This window comes from Varroa destructor, unplaced genomic scaffold (genome assembly GCF_002443255.2).
Source record: "Varroa destructor unplaced genomic scaffold, Vdes_3.0 BEIS01000007.1, whole genome shotgun sequence".
NCBI classification, from domain to species: Eukaryota; Metazoa; Arthropoda; class Arachnida; order Mesostigmata; family Varroidae; genus Varroa; species Varroa destructor.
This window is the reverse complement of record NW_019211460.1, coordinates 39,086,199-39,105,192: the sequence shown is the minus strand read 5'-3', so window position 1 is coordinate 39,105,192 and position 18,994 is coordinate 39,086,199. Positions and strand designations below refer to the sequence as shown.

The following is an 18,994-nucleotide window of genomic DNA, read 5'->3' as shown; positions in this document are numbered from 1 at the left end:
ATATAGACAAAACTGTACAAGACTGTGCAAGCACAACGTATTTTATCAACGGATCATAGCCGATAGAGCTAGAATGTTGGTAAGTGGTGGCGAACGACCACCGTTCACATACAGTCATACAGAGACTCGATTATTTCTTAGTTATCAGAATTCGTTACCCTTAGCCTTAAGGTGGCTGGAAAACGGTTCTAGTAGAACCGAAAGTATATTTCAAGGTTGTCGAAAAAACCTCGGAGAAATAATGTACCTACATGCCTCGAAGCGTGGGTCCCGTAAAGACTGGATGCTCGATTGTATCATGGCTCATCGAAGTACAAGAAAGTGGTGGAGTCAAACGGCTGAGACGATCCCTCGATCGGTCCTTGAGAATGGCTGGCTCACCCCAGGTCTCAGCACACAGCTATATGAGCTGATCGCGAACGGCAGAGTTAGTGTTCAACCGCGTTCTCACAGGGAAAAAAAATACACATATAATATATATAATTTGCAGAAGTGCGTCGACGAAAAAATATATGGAACATAAAGATGCTGATCTCAGTTCACCCTGTCGATATAAATTAATCTGCTTCCGGCATGAAAATCACGAAAGATTCTGCATTAAGTGGAACTGTCATGGAATCCATTCGTCTACGTTCTATTCAGTTACGGTCCGACTGACAGCGTCAAACTGGCAACGCATATAGTTTTCCGTCCTCTCTAACGATAACGAACACCTGGGTCGGATCACGTAGTCAAGGTATTTTGGTTGGTTGGCCTCCGTGCTCGACATTGCAGTTCCTTAGCACTTAATTAACCGCTCGTTCCGAAACACTATTTAGAGGCACGCAGAACACCCGGTGTGTATGAAATTCGCATTGCATCATGGTCACCACCATGATACTTGCATTTATGATTCTTTAGATTGTACACATAGGAAAACGTATTTAGTTAAAATATAGGCAATGACCATATTCCCACTTACCGCAGAATGTAGCGTTGCGCTTAAAATCTAGCAAGCGAGTATTCCGCGGCCAGTTTGTTTTATGCCGCTTAGCCGGAACTGTTCACGTCTGGTACTAAAAGACTTGTTTGTAAATATTAATTTGCCATCTATTGGAAGAAGTGATGATGCTCCGTTAGCGCCACATCTGGACAAATATGCTGAGCGGAAAAGCACTAAAGCTTTTCCAGGGCGGCTCTAATGAACTTTACCACATATTTACTTGGAGAAGGACGACTTAATGTTTTCCTCTGGACCTGTTCTGTTGACTAGCCTCTTTCAATCCTTATTATTTATGTTGTTTATCCAGTGTAAATGACTTTCGAGTTTTAACGAATGCAAATTATTCAGAATGGAGATCTGGCTTAACACTGCACTTGAGGGTTTTTCTCCAAACGGTTCAATATTTTCTTGGCTTCGTATTGATATTGTGGAAGCACTTTCGATTGGAAGGAACGTATCATTATCGATAGCTACTGTTTGGGGCTAGGTTAGGTGCTAGCAGACTTCTTGACGACGGTATCTTTTGGGAAGTGCCTTTAGGCCTTTTCCATCGAGCTCTGATGCCCAATTGGGGCAGGATACATTTGTTAGTTACAATTCTGAGCAGTACTCTCAGGCATGGAATTTACGCCGTACATAGCACAAATATGTTGAATTGTGTCGACGGCATTCTGATCTCGTCAGAAGGCGAACTAGAGTAAAGAATATTGCAAGAAAACACATTGAAAAGCTAAAATTGTTGCAGCAAATGAAAGAAACTATATTTGGGAAATAGCCTTGCTGTACGTAATGCAAGCTGAGCGCAAGCCCAAAACAGGATCGGTATTATAGATGTGTATTCAGCCAATGGTCTTTCAACTATTAGATACACTAGAGAAACGAATCGTATTTTCCATATGTTAGTGTAAGACAGATATATATGTATATATATATATATATATATATATATATACGTATAACATAAGCTTCTGATCAATGCATTTCATGCAATATGGGGCTTCGTGAATGAAAAAAATTAAAGCAATATTGAACCCTGTGGTTCTTTGTTACATGCAAAAGGAAACGCAAACGACAGTCCAGTGGTTGGTTTAATTGACAGGGCAGAACCTTCTCCTTTGTCTGACCCATCTAAATGTTCACCCCCCTGAGTAATGGAAGCTGTAACCTAGCTCAACAATTCGTTTCAGGCTGTCTTGACAATTTTGGCCTTCATGAGATTCTGCTGTCGAGACTAAGGTGCCGGATTCTAGCTTTATGCAACCTGCAGATGTCCTGTAAGTCCTTCATAGTAAGGATCATGTCGTTATTAAAGTTTCGAATCTTTAGCTGTGATGGAAACGCATCCTTTCTGAGACAGCTCCATTGTATCACAACGCTGAGCTCCATTGAATACAATCTGCTTTTAGATTCTACATAAGTCAACATTAAGCAAATCTCAATCAACAAAAATGTATACTAGGCGCACGAAGAAAACTTGCTCCTGTAGAATGCAACAAAAGCGTCTACAAACGTGATATTGGGCAAGCGACAACGACTGAGTAAACGCACATTAGAGAAATCGAGAACTTGTTTGTAAAGTTTTAGTACGAACGCTATGTAAGTAAAACTTCCGTATGGATTTCTTTGTTCCAGGATAGCTGACATCGTTAGTCTGCTGAGGAACCCAACAAAGAATATCTTCGGCCCAAAAAAAGAACCGGGTATTAAGCATTTGCGCAATACACCCCTGTTTGTACGAGTCTTCCTGACTGTAGTGCTTTTCTCTTTCAAATTGTCTGCGCAAAAATAAAGATCGACACAGTTTGACCGAAAAACGAAATTTTCTATTGTATATATTTTTTTGCTAAGCCGATACCCAATTATTTTTAGCTAGACAGAGTGCCTCTATCTTCGAAACTGTAAGCTGAAGCTCTCTTTAGAATGCCTCACTAACTTCAAACGTGTCACATACAAGTTCAATTTGTTAATATCGACTTCTCTATGAGTTTCTATCCTCGCGAGCTAGAATTAACGAAAGCAAACGTCTGCTTATACTTTAACTTCTATATTTTCTTAGTTTACATTTTAGAGCTTTCTACTGCATACAGATGTCATCTTTAATATTCATGTCCATATATATATAATGGCAGCTTAAATGAGGCACTATTTCGAAACGGGACGAAGTGGGAATCAACCGTTATCATAGTATTATATTAGCATGTCGAAATCTATTTGAAAAATTTACGTACTTTTTAAATTAGTCACCGCTAGTAAATGAAATTTTGTTAACATTTACATTAAACCCTTGTGTAATTTAATTGGGTATCGTCGGAAAACAATCAATTCAACGATCAAGATATCGCTTGGTGGTAAAACCATTGTTCTCTACTTAGGCTTTTCTCTCTCAGATAAGCGAGCGCTAACAGAATCCGTCAGAGGTTAATGAAGACATTGAGCTAGGAAGCCCTTAACGAAACAACAGTCCACTGATGTAATGAAGATACGTAGCTTTGAACCTCCCTTTCCCCTTCAGGATCTTTGCTGATTCCGCAGATCGTTCCCAGAGTATCGCACATATTCCCATGTGTTCCTGAGGAACTCTTTTCTCTACATGTTAAGTGTCGTCATTACAATTTGTTAACACGTACTTTTAAAGATTCCATATTGAGCCGACAGGAAGCATTTTGCTTCGCTTTCTAACCGGGACAAAAAATAGAAGATGGGCAACAAGTTACTTTATATTCTTATCCCTCAAATGGCACATACGGGGGCGCTTTGGCCTCTATTTTTAGCTAACTTAACAACTGATACAAATCTTCTTTATTGACTAAATAAGTAACGGCTTTCATAAAATCATTCAGTGGACCCAGGCTAGTAAAACGGCAATTTACTCATTATGTGATGAAGATATCAAAAGAGACGAAGTACAGCGATCGCATAATGTCTCTATGGGGTACTACATTGCGACGGCAGGATTTATATATATATGAAGCGCTCCACGAAGAGCCGGTACGTTTGATATATTGTTTTTCAAAGTCTATAATAAAATAAAAAGCTATAGAATTCGGAGATTGGCAAGTAGCGATCTGAGGCTGATAAGCTATTCGCGGCGCAAGTGCTGAATTATAAGCTGGCAGTGAAATGTCGCCGCGACTATCAACTGAATAAGCTCCAACATGTTTCGCCCTTGAACAGAAATGTTTGCCAGTATATTAGCAAAGTACAGATCAACCGTTGAGAACGATAGTTCTATCGTACAGCATATTCGTTTTTGGGAGCACTTAGCTTGGTCCGACCTGGGCGCGACGTTTGTAAGAGACTGAATCTACGGTGAACATGAACATTAAACAATAATAAGGTTATTAGTGAAATACTTTTTCGTCTATTTTTCTAATGTTCAACGAAGAGAAAACATGGAGGATATATAATGCATAAGCAGACGCACAGCTGTTATAGATTAGTACAGCATTTCCTTCTACACACCTCGCCATCGCTTATCCAACGATATGTCCCGCGCCCTATATCCTCTAGCGTCCAATAATTTTTACGTCGCTTTTCCTATATGTTTTCGTAAACTTTTGGTGCGCTCGTTCGGCGACATTTTTCAAATTTCGACGCGGTCGGGACTGCCGTGCACGACCTTGCGGCAACAGGCCTAGGCACTTAGACCTACCAATGGTCCAAATCGCACTTTGTTGTCATCCTTTGCCCATAAGTATGGAAACTATTCACCTCCCCCATCAGGGTCTATAGTTGCCTTTCAATGTAAAATTTGCAGATCCGTGATGAGCTAAAAGACGCACTCTCGTGACTTTTAGTAACGGGCATACGGGCTGATGGGTCCGTAGCAGGGTTTCTGAACACTGCCAACACAACTGAGTCCTGCCACTCCAGTTTGTCTTTTGAACCTCAACTGGACTCTGGGAATTGATGTGCCTTCTTTCAAAACAACGACAACAATTGCTGTGCCCTTTTTTCTGTGTGCGCTTCCAAAAGTGGCAGACTTAGGCTCGGACCCCTCGAACAAACTCGATGCACGAATGGACTCTAGTCGTTGTAAAGAAGTTAAGGAAGGTATTCAATTTCACGATTCGTTGGACTTTTGCCAGGGACACGGTTTGACCTGCAGCCTATTTTTGTTTAGCGCGTACAAACCATTTAGACATATCCCTACTCCCCATACAGAAACAAAAGAACTATTTCTGTAAGCTGGTTCCTCTAAAGAAAAAGCGTTCGTACAACTTGGTAAAGCTTTCCGAGCTTAAAGTAGGACCATTGCTTGCAAAAATATCGACAGATTCACCTCACGACCTGATCCGATAGCCATTTCAGTTCCTCTGCAAGCCACTTGTTCCCTTAACCTATAGCCTGGGCTTCTTTTCACCGAATTCCACCGCTGGTCACGAAATAAGGCGTACCACCTTAGCTTCGCCCTCAAATGGAAAAAACGAACGCTTCACAGCCACTTGATCTGACATTATATAGCTGTATATTGATAATTTTTTATCCTTTTACAGAACAAAACTATATATATATATATATATATATATATATTAAGGACCGAAAAACACATCCTTTGGCCAGCCTTGAAATTTGCTGCGCCTAGTAGAAAATGCTTTGAGAGCACTTATTATTCTAACCGGGTGAAATGTTATGAAACATATCCATCACATTAGGTGTTGATATAATCGGTTTTTCGAAAATACCGCGTTCTGCGTCGCCCATCCTCCACGCGAATGCTTTCTGCAACCGGCAAACCATCCCGACATTTTTGGTCACGTATGAGTCCCATGACTCTAGATAGTATAAAAAAAAAAGTGTACTCAACTAAACTATATATATCACTGACTATAATTTATTATATCGTGTCACATAAGTTCAACATGCTCCATAACCAGACACCGGGAAATTGTGTTGCAAAGATGACTTAACGCTTGAGAATCTTAATAATGTGTTCGTCAAAGCTTAAAAGAGGCCTTACGCCAACGCCTAGATCACGGGTTATGTATGATTTCAGCATGTAGTTTGTAAGTTGTGGGTTTAGGAACCGGCTTTTTAATGTCAATGGAACAAGAGTGGATCCACAAAAATATCCTTGCTTCATATGTAAATTAGACTTTTACTTTGAAGTGTACATAATCCTGAGATGAGACAAGAATAGCAAGCCTTGACAATGCCTTCGAATCACGAAGTATGTGCAACTAACTATCTTTTGCATTTAAATATAATGCCCAGTCATGCGTCATTATTTCTATCCACATAGCTGCTAATAATTATCAACATATAGTTTAGTTTTTTATGCACAGAAATATTTAGGTGCAATCTTGTATGTATCAATCGTATATTTCTTCTGCATTCAGACGAAATTACTAATTAACTAATATCAAATTAGTTTCCGCTGTCACAGCTATTCTAATACTGTGATTTCAGATTATATATATATATACATAAAAGTCATTTCGGCCTGTTGTTACTGCTCCCTTTCCTTTTTACTCTCTCACTGTTTGTTTACTTTTATATACTCCTCGAAAAAGCTCTGTCTGCTTGTTGAAATTTTATTGTGTAGTGAGCAAAATTTCACGCCGAGCATAAGTTTCAAAGAAGAAATTCCAGGTTTTCCTATCCCCCCTGTAACGCTTACTGGGCTGGCACGCGGTGCACAGAACAGGGTTTGCGATGCTGGACGATTACAATTTAATATTGGGTTCTTTTTTCGATAAAAGTTGGCATCGAAATAAAGAATTGAGTACGGTGACATTTCACACGTGTTGCACAGAGGAGGAACGATACTTTTGGTTGACGAAGCTATAACTCAGACCGTCGATTCGAAGTAGCTGGCTCACACACAAAATGAAGAGAACCAGGCGACTGCGGACAGATAAATCGTGAAACAGCCTGAAGCAGTTGCTGGAAGAAGATTATTCGGATGACGCTCTTTTCCGTGTTTGCCGCAGACTAGAAAACCTAGATTGAGTTAACATAGCAATAAAAGTATGCACAAGAACTCACTTTTGTTTTCATTTCGGTAGCATTGAAATGAGACGCTAGCTTTTGTGGCACTTGGATACTATAATTAAGTAGGCTTTATTAACTTATCTTAAAATAGCACTAAGTTTCTCATTCCCATCGTTTCTTCACTAACGCTTTGATCGAAACAGGATAATAATCAGAGACGTACTCCTCAACGGCAGCGAGTAGCTTTAAAGCTGCACTATGTTTTCTCTTCACTATGCGGAAGCCTGCTTCTGACTCTTCGGCGGCCTTACACTCACTTGCCATGCGGTCCAGTGTCGAAAGAGAGCTAGAATAATTGCTGACCTTTGCTTAAATTCCAAATATGACGAGCTCTCGTTTGCCACGGCAGGTTTGTTGTTCTGTTGTCGAAAAAGTTGACTTTTCTACGACAAAGTAGCACGCCAAACTATGTGTTAATTTAGGTACCGTCTTCTGTGTATGTACATAACTTGCTAGCGTGCTCGCGAACCCTACGATCACATCAACATAAAAATAGATGCCTAGAATGCATACAACAGAGGAAATACAGTATGCCTTTAGCTCTTCGCGTACTGAAACTAAAAATAGCTTTTCTGATGCAAGATTTTATCGAACGTTTTCGGCATATAAAAATTCAAGTTTAGCTGATTAATATGGACATTACGTTTGTTTAGGTTTATAGATTATTAAGTATTACATCAATGTCCAACATTGTTGTATCATTGTTACGACGATATCGTACTGTATAGAAGACACCCAGAGAAAATACTCCGCTTGGGCACTAGAAAAAAAAGCTTGTCAATAAATAAATATAATCAGTAAATACCTTATTGCTAACTACTAAATATCTGTCAGTAGGCGTCTTTTACATGCTGAAAGTAATATATTCAGATTATTGGTACGGGAGCATGATGTTACTGGCTTCTTGTTTTACTGGCACCGAGTCCAATTTCGCGGAGGACGTTGCCGTCATTACTAAACAAGCAAATGCTCATATACTAAACCCTCATACTCAGGGCCCAATTAATGTAGGGCGTTGAACCACAAAGCGTTGAACCTAGAATGAGCGAAATGTGTGCAATGTTCTAATTGAATCGATTATTTAAATAGAAACTTCCAATAGAAAAAAAAAAAAACAGTCGTAACGTTGAATGACGGCAAGCGTTGTTTAGGCATACATTATCGATAAAATATCTCTATGCTTGCTCTGGACCGGGAGTTCGACGTCGTGTCCCGCTGCGCTACGTATTGCAGTGTACATCGTTAGGATTTTCCATGAATTACGTGATTCCTTCATAACTAAATGAAATTTAATTTTTTTTCCTGTGTATTATTCAACTTTATTCTAGCCCAACGGATTTTAAGACTATCGTTTTGTGATGCTCTTTTTCGTGACTTATCGAATCCGAGGTGTCTTGATTTCGAATTTGCTTAAAGACAGCCATTTCTGCTCATTCACTTGGCTATGCACGGCAATATCAAAGGTGAAAAGGAAGTTGAGCTTCGTTTTTTAACAATATCTTATTCAATAGCTTCAGGATTTTCTAAAGAAATGATCAGTTCAATTAGTCCTACACCGTTTAGATGCTGTTATTTAGGAGCTTCTAACGAGGCGCTAGGTCTGCTTGCTATAGCGTCCAGGTTCGGCCAATGCAAAAGTTACTTTGACCAAAATGACCCAATACACACACAAAAAAGTTCCCACTTTATAAATCCCGCTACTAAAAACTAAGTGCTTTAAAGCATCGTAAAAGCAATAAAAAAAATGGTCAGACAATGACACGTGTGCTATGGTTTGTTTCGGAGTAGCTCCTACCCACTAGCCATTGAGATCTTCTGTTTTCATATGTTGTATCTAGTGGTAGCTTAAACTGGCAATTTAAGGATACGTCACTGGGCTAATTGTACCTGCACGGTTTGATAGTTGTGCTTAAAAAGGCTCCTTACGCTTTGGCCAAAAAAGGCGCTTGCAGATGCTATAGGCATCCGCGTGCAGGTGTATAGGCGTTTTAACATTCATCACTTACATAAAGATACTTAGGCGTGTTCTTGAATTTTAATTTGGTGAATTATATAATTTTGCTTAAATCCGGGTGTTCGCTTTGATTAAAGATTCACCAGATACAACTTTGTACACTGTAGAATTGTACTAAAGAGGGACTGTTTTTGCATGCTGACCATCGTAATTTGAGCTGGATTAACATAGTAGTCAAAGGTCTATTCAAACATTTTCTGCACTTGTTTTAACATGCCTAGCTAGAACTATCCAGTCAACCTTATTTTGTTCAAAGAAAAATGAAAATTAGATGCAAATATTGAAAAGTATATATACTATAAAACGATATAATATTCTATGCACAATGATAATAGTTTTGTTTTCTGGGTAGTGCTCTCCATATTCTACCTCTAAACACACATTTATATTTTTTAGTCCTGTGTGAATCAATCAAACCGTCAGTCCGGCGACGATACCTATCGAATTTTACTCTAAAATTCGAGTTGTCTAAAATTGGAAGATATATTTCATACGAAGTTCGTAATTCAGAACATGGGGCTTTGGCCATTAGACAGAGCGGTGAGGGATTATTTGAATATGGCGGTTATGGATAGCAGACGACTTTTTCTGTGCCAGTTAATTTACTGAGGCCTCGTGGAGAAATATGAGCGGCTTTAGGGATGGATTTGGCGAAATGCAAGTGCGCAACTCACTAGCCGACTGTTAGAGTGGCCGGACCTAACCGCCTTGAACAGCTAAGCTTTTTGTATATGATCAGCTTGACAAGAATCTTCTTTCCATTCATAGACGTAGGAGTTCCTTTTGTAAAAAAAAAAAACCATTGCTTTATAACAAATCGCCACTACTAGTTCGGTTAGGTATAAAGAAGTAATTTGAAATTATACTTAATGGTTCTGAGTGGATTCGTGTAACCGTGGTCGAAACGACAATGTTTGGTTTCTGGCGAAAGATTCGTCAAAGGAGACCTATTTACGTTGTTAATCACTACCTGGATCCCCCCAAGAGAATGAATGGTTGCACATACGTCACACCAGATTTTTATGTCATACAAAGAAACTGGTTTAGATTATTCCTTATTCATATTTCCATACTGCGGTTTTAACTTGTATGCACATATATTTTTCATTAGTATTCCATTATTGCTAGTACTTGTATTTGTTTAAATGGTGTTTCTGCATTATTACAATTGTATAATTTTAGCTGTTACGCATGTAGGAATAAATATAGACACCTACCTGTACCTAATTCGAAATCATGACTGTTACTTCGTGTGAGAATAAATAGTTGATTAAATCTTATTACTAGCAAAGTTAAGAAGATAGATAGGACCGTTTCTAGCATATTCCGATCACCACGTTTTCGTAGTTAACATTCATCGCCTGACATCAACGAAAAGTCGATATAAAATTAAAAGATAGTATTTTGGGCCTACTTTTCCGGTCTCAGTAGACTATTTTTTCTTTTAGAATAGTTTTTAAACGATATATTTTGTAAAGTTCATCTCAGCTCATTGCAGTTTCCCGTTATAGCCATCATAGAGATTCGGACGTTATATTGCTGATGATATCTAGCTACCTACAGTTTCTACACAACAGAGTAATCGTTAAACGACATTTGCGTATTGTTTGGTGGGCTTTCTAATGAATGGACCCGTGTTGTTGTAGAATAATGCCATATATAACGAATATATTTTTATAGTTAGAGCTTATTATTGGTTCGAGGTAGATGCCGTTAGAAAATTGTGACAATGTTTTTGTTATAGCTGGCATACTTAATATTTTTATTTCACTACCATTCAAGTACGATAAGGCGCTACAGGGTATAATTGAGTAAAAGATATATGTAGTGAGGATTAATTGAGTTTCTTACCTGTTAGTCCGTCACTCGTTCCTTGCAACACTGGTTGTTGAAGCACTGTAACGTACGCGGTCTTACACTTTGGTAGGCTTTTTTTATTTCTCCAAGTGCACCTATCTCTTTGCAGAACCGGCGTGCATTGAAGTAGCAAAGAGTTGTTATCGCTAAAGCTTCTGCTTGCTGACGTCCGTACCTAATTTATTAACATAAAAAGCCATTCAGTCGTCTGTCACTTACGCAAGCTTTTGCTGCTTATCGAGCGATAAGCTTCATAAGGCATTTTGCAGGCCCCAAAAAACCTCGTATACATTTCACGAACACTAGGCTCACCACCGACATTGGGGTGATCTTACGTTCAAAACTTCGACAGTGTACTTGGCAATACAACTGTTACGCAAAAATCAGAATCTGGATTACCTGATCTAGAGCATCGATAGCTGTCTGATTTCTCGCTAACTTTGACGACTAAGAAAACCCAGCTGATGGATAAAATAAAGTAAACCCACTCGGGAAAATCTAGATCAAGAATAGAAATGTCGAACGCCTTAAGTTTGTGTTCAAAATGCTTATGTTCCCTTGCCTATAGTTGCATGCCAGATCGATAGCAAGTATTTGCAATAAAAGTCACATTTCACAATATATGGGCTGCGAAGACAGGGCAAACTACAGCAGACACAGTAGTAGGAAACATCAGATAGCTGGGAAAATGTTGGTGATTTACAGTAAATCAGGGAACCAAATAGCGTTGTAAATTATTAAGGAACTGTATCCAATTGGCGTTTTAGTCCTCTTTCATATTGATAGTGCCGAAATATTCAATCAAATATTGTGAACTATACAACACCGTATAATTTTTGACAGTTATAGTTTCTAGTAGTATCAACAATTTGGCTTCTTATTTACCTTATCTAAAATTGTCACCAACGTCGTTTTGAATATTGATCTAGGTGAAGTTTGCCGATAGCCATTATCGATGGCAAACGACAACGGAAAGCGCCAGGTCTTCTTTAATCATTGGTGTTTTCAGAAGTCTCCAATGGCGCGTTGTTCAGTCGCTGATGTGTCTTACGTTGTTGCATAGCCAATGGGATTTCGAGTCTAGGTAATGCTAGCTACAAATTGCAATGATCAACAAAACGCTTGACTTTGGCGTACATTGTAAAGTCAATAGACTTAAATAGTTCAACCAGTTTTGCCGCACTCTTAAAAGCAGTTTGTGTTTTCTTATTCAGATTTGCTGGTTTTACGGGTAAAAGCCCACGAATACCACCACACGTTATCACGGACCGCCTCTTGAAGCTTTCAATTCTTGACACAGCATAGACTATTAATGTATGTCAGAACCTGGCAGCACACGATCCTAGGTGTTTCTAACATTACTTCTTCTCACTGTGAAAGGTCAGATTTCATTTTATCTCGTCTTTACGACCCCTAACATTGGATCACAGCCAAGATTTAATGAAATCATCACATTCTATCGATGATTGATCGGGAATCGAGCTCCTCCGCGTGCATCGTACCTCCTTATCCGCATTTACACTTTCGTACGAAAGCTCCGGTAACCGGACTTGACGAAATTCGGATAGACTTCGAGAAAAAAAAAATTAAGGTTTTTAATAAGCTCTTAAACTTAGCTTTTTATCAAATATCTTGCAAGTATACGGAACCAAAGCAATGGAAATGTAGTTGACCTGATCATCTCTCCCTTTCGATGTTTTACAACAATACTGGCCTTCCTGACGCTACTCTTTCCAGAAAGCACCGTGTCCTCATGGAGAGATCAAATATATGGATGAGAGACATCGCTGAATTATTTTTTAGGTCGTCGGCTTAGTAATGCCGTTTGCCCTATTGGCTGTCCCTGTTTTTGGTGCCAAGCAGCGCTAAACGGAAAGGTTGTGTTACTCGTCCGAATAGACACCAGTAGAGAATAGTAACAAGATTTTTAGTAACACTGCTGCTCAGACGCACGTACTGGAAAAATCCAAATCTGAGTAGAAAATGTGCAGTACAAGCTGTGTCTGGGCACTAGAATGAATACTATTTTCGCCAGACCCGTGGAACACACAGGGGCATGTTTTTTTCTAGCCGCCTACATTTTCAGGCTGTCATCGGGTTATCGTCGCTTATCAGCAATTGGCCGGCAAAGTTAAAAAGGACAAGGTGGAAATTGCCTTGTGAAAAATCTCTACATTTCTAATAATCCTGGATTTAAAAGCCAAGAAAAGTGCATCTATCGTCCATTAGATCATCATTTGTCGAATTTTCAGATTGGTAGTAAATCTGAAAATTACCCTTTGCATCCTTTTCGTGGTTTTAAACTCTTCAGTCTTTTCAGCCTTTGAACTGCTTAAAATTGACTTCGCTGGATTCTTTGCGCCGGGCGCACTCGAGCAACACATATTAATACGCTTGACGTACTGCTACTAATAGCAAGTTATTTGCAAGTAATGGTACAATAATTTTTTTCTTTTTAATTATTTTGACTGGATTTCTGTTTTTTTTTTTGTATTATGACCATTGCTACCATCATAATTTGTACCATATATCCATTAACTGTCAGACAGTAAGACTATGCGCAGTCTCGAAAATTTTTTGTGTAAGATGCTTTTATTTATACATTATTTAGGAAACGAATTCACTACATGCCGTTAGGCAATGCAAATAGGGGAGTTTCAAATGCGCCTAACAGGTTTGCGTACGCCTAAGGAAATCTAGGGTAAGGTGAGACTACGTTGAAAGAAGCGGTGTAGTGAAAGACAAAGGGGGAGCATTCTTTTTTCTGATAAATGGACGTTCGTTTAAAATTTTAGTACTATGAAACTCAAAATTTTTGCGGTGCATGCGAGTCTGATTTTTGATGCAATTTACATTATTGAATCTTTTCTGTTTTTCAAATCTTGAAAAACACTTTATTTTCGCATCTTATAGCATTTTACTTCAGCAAGTAAACCGGTAAAGTTTTTTCAATTTTGCCTGCCCTAAGACTGCAAGTCATGTTTCATAAAAGTCACCACTTTTAGATTACATAAACATTCCAGGGGGCTATATGAGTCAAGGTGAAAAGAGGTTATATAGCCTACTGCATTTCGTTAATTTTAGTCTCATAGAGCAATTGGGCTCCAGAATACAATTCAGTTGAGTACAAATATCTGTAAGGTTAAACTAAAGCATCGTATTTTGGTGCTCGTTGTACAGGTGTCGCTGTTACGGGTCACGTATTATAGACGCATAATTTCGAACGAAATTTTGACGATTTTGTTTGCATAATTTATCATTTGGGAAAAACAGTATTGTTAAATGATATTAATAATAAAGTATAATCACGATCTTGGATCAGAATTTACCCGACTACACGTTCGCGTCCGAATCACCGTCTGAATAACTATAATAGTTATACAGATTTAGTACAGGTCAGGTTGGCTTTCGAGAACGGTGCGCACATCTCCCCTTACTTCTCAAATGCATAATGCAACGTGCCTATGTGCTAGTACCTAGATCTTGAAACTTCACTACGCAACAAAACTTTATATGGTTTACTGAACAACTGTCCTCTTCGCACGAACTCATGAGCCCCACTTTAGACCTATACGACCTTACTTTGTTAGGCTATATAAGCCAGCGATTTTATGGAAAATAAATTACTTGTCGTGAGCCCATTCAGGCTGTGCAGCGGAAGAGCCTCTAATAATGTTCATTAAAAACAACTCTACTATGATTTGAACGATAGAAGAAAATTTTGGCCCGCTTGTCGTTACGCATTCTCACCTACAAATAATGACTGAAGCGTTGACTGAATGTTCCATTAAACAAGAAAGTTCAGTGTTAAATAGATAAAATGCTGAGACATCAAGAGATTAGAATCAAGAATCAACTAGGAAAAAACGATTCACCCAAGGGTTTCTCTTTGCATTGGATGTTCATTTTTTACCTATTTTTAGACTACCGTCTGAATCGTGACACAATGGATGCGGAGAGATTAGTTGAGGTACGAACGTATTTAAAATATGCGTGGCAAAACATTATAGTACCGATAATATAGAAAATATCGATGTTTAACTTTAAAATCCAACTCTCGTTTTTTTTAGTTTAGAACTTTCATCTTAGAAATGCCTGTCTATAAAAAAAAATACGGGATAATTTCTGTTAGAAATGTATGTCTAACTTATACAAGATCCTACTATTGCTAAGGATACGTTATAATATTATGCTTCGTGTAGTTGAGCATAGGGTACAGAGTAATATGCGTATGGCTTTTGGTGTCAAAGCTGTTAGATTTTAAGAACATATGAATAGGAAATGCATACTTTAGAACTTTCTCCAATCTATTTCAATCAAATTCAATTACGGTCTGTTTACGAAGTCTACGGTGACCTCAGAGGAAGCCATAGCCTCAGGCCAATAAAAACACCGCTCCTGTCTGTCCCACATAAGTTTTAACCGTGCATGCTGAAAATAAGCGTATTTTAGTCAACGCCCTTGGGAAGAGTTCTATGAAGTAGAGCAAAAACAACTTTGAAATGATTTGGAGTTCCTATAATTCGTGTCTGTGCACACCTGTGTGATAGAAAATTACCTATGCTCAAAGGAAGTTTGGATATACAAGATTCTAACCGCTGACACTTACGGCAAAGCAGGTGTCACTTTCATTTGGCCTCGCAACAGGAAGGCCAAGGTTTCATTATCGTACGTGTTTTGGTTTCCTACGTTGAGCCTAAGCATTCTTGTGCTAGGCCTTTGAAATAAATTTTCTATTCTGATGCTCCGCTTCGTTTGCTTTATCAGTTGATCATACAAATACATAGCTTTCAAAGAAGTTCATTAAATAAATTATGTTCACTCTATTTGCAAACTGTTTGACTTTCCGTGTGAGCTAAGCGTAGGCTAAATTTGATGTGTCAAGGGTCATTCTAACTCTCTTCTTTTCATGCAGTGTCGGCGATATGCATATTTCATATATTTCAGCATATTTGCTACCGGGATGGTTTCAGTCGTCTGCTAATTTAATCAACCCTCAAAAGCGTTACGGTTTTCAAATTATCCGAAATAATAAATCAATCAAAAACTCGACAATAACGTATCAAATTATCTTTGAGAACAAAATAACCCAGTTTGAAGTTGCTGTCTACGAAAATCTAAAATGCTTAAAAAGCTGACCTGTCACCCACCATAAGCGTTTGCCGGGCTGTCACAGGAGCACTCGTCTAAAGTAAGCTGCAAATGTTTGCTTTTAGAGACATTTAGTAGACGTGGCGTACTAGCGCTATGCGTTTTAACCGTAGCCCTTGGTAACTTTTTTGCAATGACGGACCCCCAGGATTTGCCCCGCGCCTGCTTTGTCGCTGATTTAATGAGTTCGATTCACTGTTACTGCATCCAGCTTAACGCTATCCCAACAGTTATACTGTTGCAATAAACCTGTCTCATTTTACTCGTTATCCTTCTGCAGTTACTTCATGAGCTCAGTCCTCTTCAGAATTATTTCACTTACGATACGCGGATATTTAGCACGTTTCTACATGGTCATTACAAGGCTTTTTTAGTGTTGGCTGATTGACTCTGTTTACAAAGTGCACGTAAATGCGATCGGCTATTGGTTGAGCAAGGGATGAATCTAAGTTGGCCTCGAGCCGACTTAACTTCAAACGGCATTTTCAAGCCAAAGAGCGAAACGGAGGTGTATGGACATGCATCGCATATGCATCAACTAAATGGTATTTTACGTAAAAAAAAATTGTGAAATTTTGGTATTTTGCATAAAAAATCTTTTAGAGAATACTTTTAGAAAAAAAACGATCGTAATAAAAAAAAAAACAGCACGAAACACACACTTCCAATGGGTTTATATTCTATTTAGCTATAGGGATCAGGTATAGTGGTTTGATTCAGTTCGACGAAAGATTTCGATTAGTATCAAGAACAACCCTACGCATGAAACCACATATTAAATTTTCGTTTTTCAGGGGGGCACACCTAATCTGAAAACTGGAATTTATGTATACGGTCGTTCATTGCGTGTTGACTCAGCTTGGCAAAAGCTTTCGACTGATATCAAGAACGACCCCTCTACATAGACACCTATATAGGTCTTTGTCCAGAATCTTGTCGGCAGAAAATATTTTTCAACAAAAACCACACTAAAAAGATAGCTCATCTGAGCCCGACAACTGCTTATATGTACGCGTAAAAACATCCTGCAAAAAAGCCCGTCAAATATTCCAAAATGCGACCAATTAACGTTGTGCTCTATGGGATGAAGCAACAAACTGCTTGCAAAAGAGCACTATCCTTCTAATTGGCTCTATCTCGATGCCAGATGGTAGTTCAGCAATTGATCCAACATTAGCTCGATCCGACGTCTTTGAGGGTCGATATAGACTGGACAAATAAAGAAACAAACAAGCAAATTTCGAATTAATTCGTTTTCACGTTTAGCATGTTATGAACCCAAATAATGAGATGATATAATTTAACAAATGCTACTTTACGTTATATTGGGTTGGCAAAACGCCTGCCACTTTTTTATTGAATAGATCCCGGTCATTGTCCACGGGTTCCTTTTATTTCTTTTACCAAATGGTGTACGCCGTATTGCCAGAAGATAGCGAGTTTGGTTTAGAATTTTTCAAATCATGCCCCATGCGGTTGATTCATGTCGAAAGCAAACGTATAAAGATAATCGTAGAAGGTATTAGAAATTGAAGCTTAGAAAATATGGATCAGCATTAAAAGGTAATATCCTTCTTATATCGTCACGGATCGGTGAACCATTCAGACATGTGTTAACATAAGTTTATGATGATTTAATTAAACATACATCCGATAGCTTTAGTGAAAGTAATCGCCGAAAGATAAATATTGAAAGGTTTCTGTAAAAGTAGCTGTTAACAAGAAGTAAAGCGAAAATCTCATGACTGCAACGCGGCCGGCGATCCTGTGCGGATGTTTGTGGTCATTACGTTTCTACTCTAGCCGACGAAAACGGGGAGCTATTCGCTGTATCGGTGGAATATGTATACGCGCACGGCAAGATATCACTCCAACCTCAAACCTAGAGACATGCGAGTTTTTAGTAGTAGAAAGTGTTAGCGTTTTCGCGGTAAGCCTTGTCAAGAAAAAGGCTGTACAAACACATTCATCTCTAGATGAAAAGATTAAACATCTCCATTCTGACAAAACGTACTTCTCTTGGTATATTGAAGAAAATCAATATATAGCCGACACCTATGAGAATGCTACGCAGCATAACATGTTTTTTTTCTCAGAAAATCATTGCGGGGGATTTCGGTCGAGAGGGAGTTAGGTTGTGCCAAGCACAATGCACTTCCTGCCCTGTCGGCTGAAGTAACGAACACTTTGTGGAACGTTGTAATTTCCGATATTCGACGACGAAAGCAACGAAGACCTAGTGTATTTTCATGAATAAGTGACTCTCCAGTCGTAGAGCAGGGTCGCAGGCTGGAGAAGGAGGACACGAAAAGCCCCTTGCTGGCTCTCCCTATTCAAGGCTAGAATCAAGTGAGAAAGAAAGAGATTAAGGCAAACCTATCCCGTATACATAGTGATGTTCCAATAAATTAACCTTCAACGAAGTGGGATGCGATTATTCATAGCAGTCAGAGGCACCGGTCGTTGCCCAAGACACTGCCAAGTTGGTTGCCCCATAGCAGGCAGACAGGCAGGCAAGCAAGCAAACCTGTTTGAAAAAAGGTCGTAAAACACAACTAGACAGTGAGGCTTGAATTTTGAGCCTGCATGAACTGAACTATAGGCTTCATGGCAACATACTAAGGCAAAGTGTCAAAACGCTTGCGCAGCCCAGGTGTCTAACTTAAATATATGCAAATACTCAATGTAACTATTGTATCCTACACGTAATTTTTTTGACTACACTTTTACGTTTCTGGGAAATATCGAACTTCCATATTATATAAAATTATTGTGCATATTTAAGATGATACGTATTTTAGATAAATCAAAGCGTGTCACTTGTTCAACGTGGAATAGTAAAATGCAAGGCTTAAATGAAAAACGCCGAGAAACCTAAATAATGCTTAAATATAATAATAATAATATGAATGAATGTTTCTACGATTTTTTCAATTCCATTAATCTTCTATTTGTTTATGCAAAGAAATAATTGGACTTTTTGAACGAATCAAGTG

General features: G+C 38.7%; 1 long non-coding RNA gene across 1 annotated transcript in view; it reads left to right on the top strand.

Annotated features, from left to right (window-relative positions):
* LOC147754693 (uncharacterized) overlaps positions 1-2,811 on the top strand; it is a 28,470-nt gene extending 25,659 nt beyond the window's left edge. The window contains exons 4-5 of the long non-coding RNA XR_015317386.1: positions 2,170-2,256; positions 2,615-2,811. This is a non-coding gene — a long non-coding RNA (uncharacterized LOC147754693). The remainder of the gene's footprint in view (positions 1-2,169; positions 2,257-2,614) is intronic.
* The last annotated feature ends 16,183 nt before the right edge of the window (positions 2,812-18,994 follow it).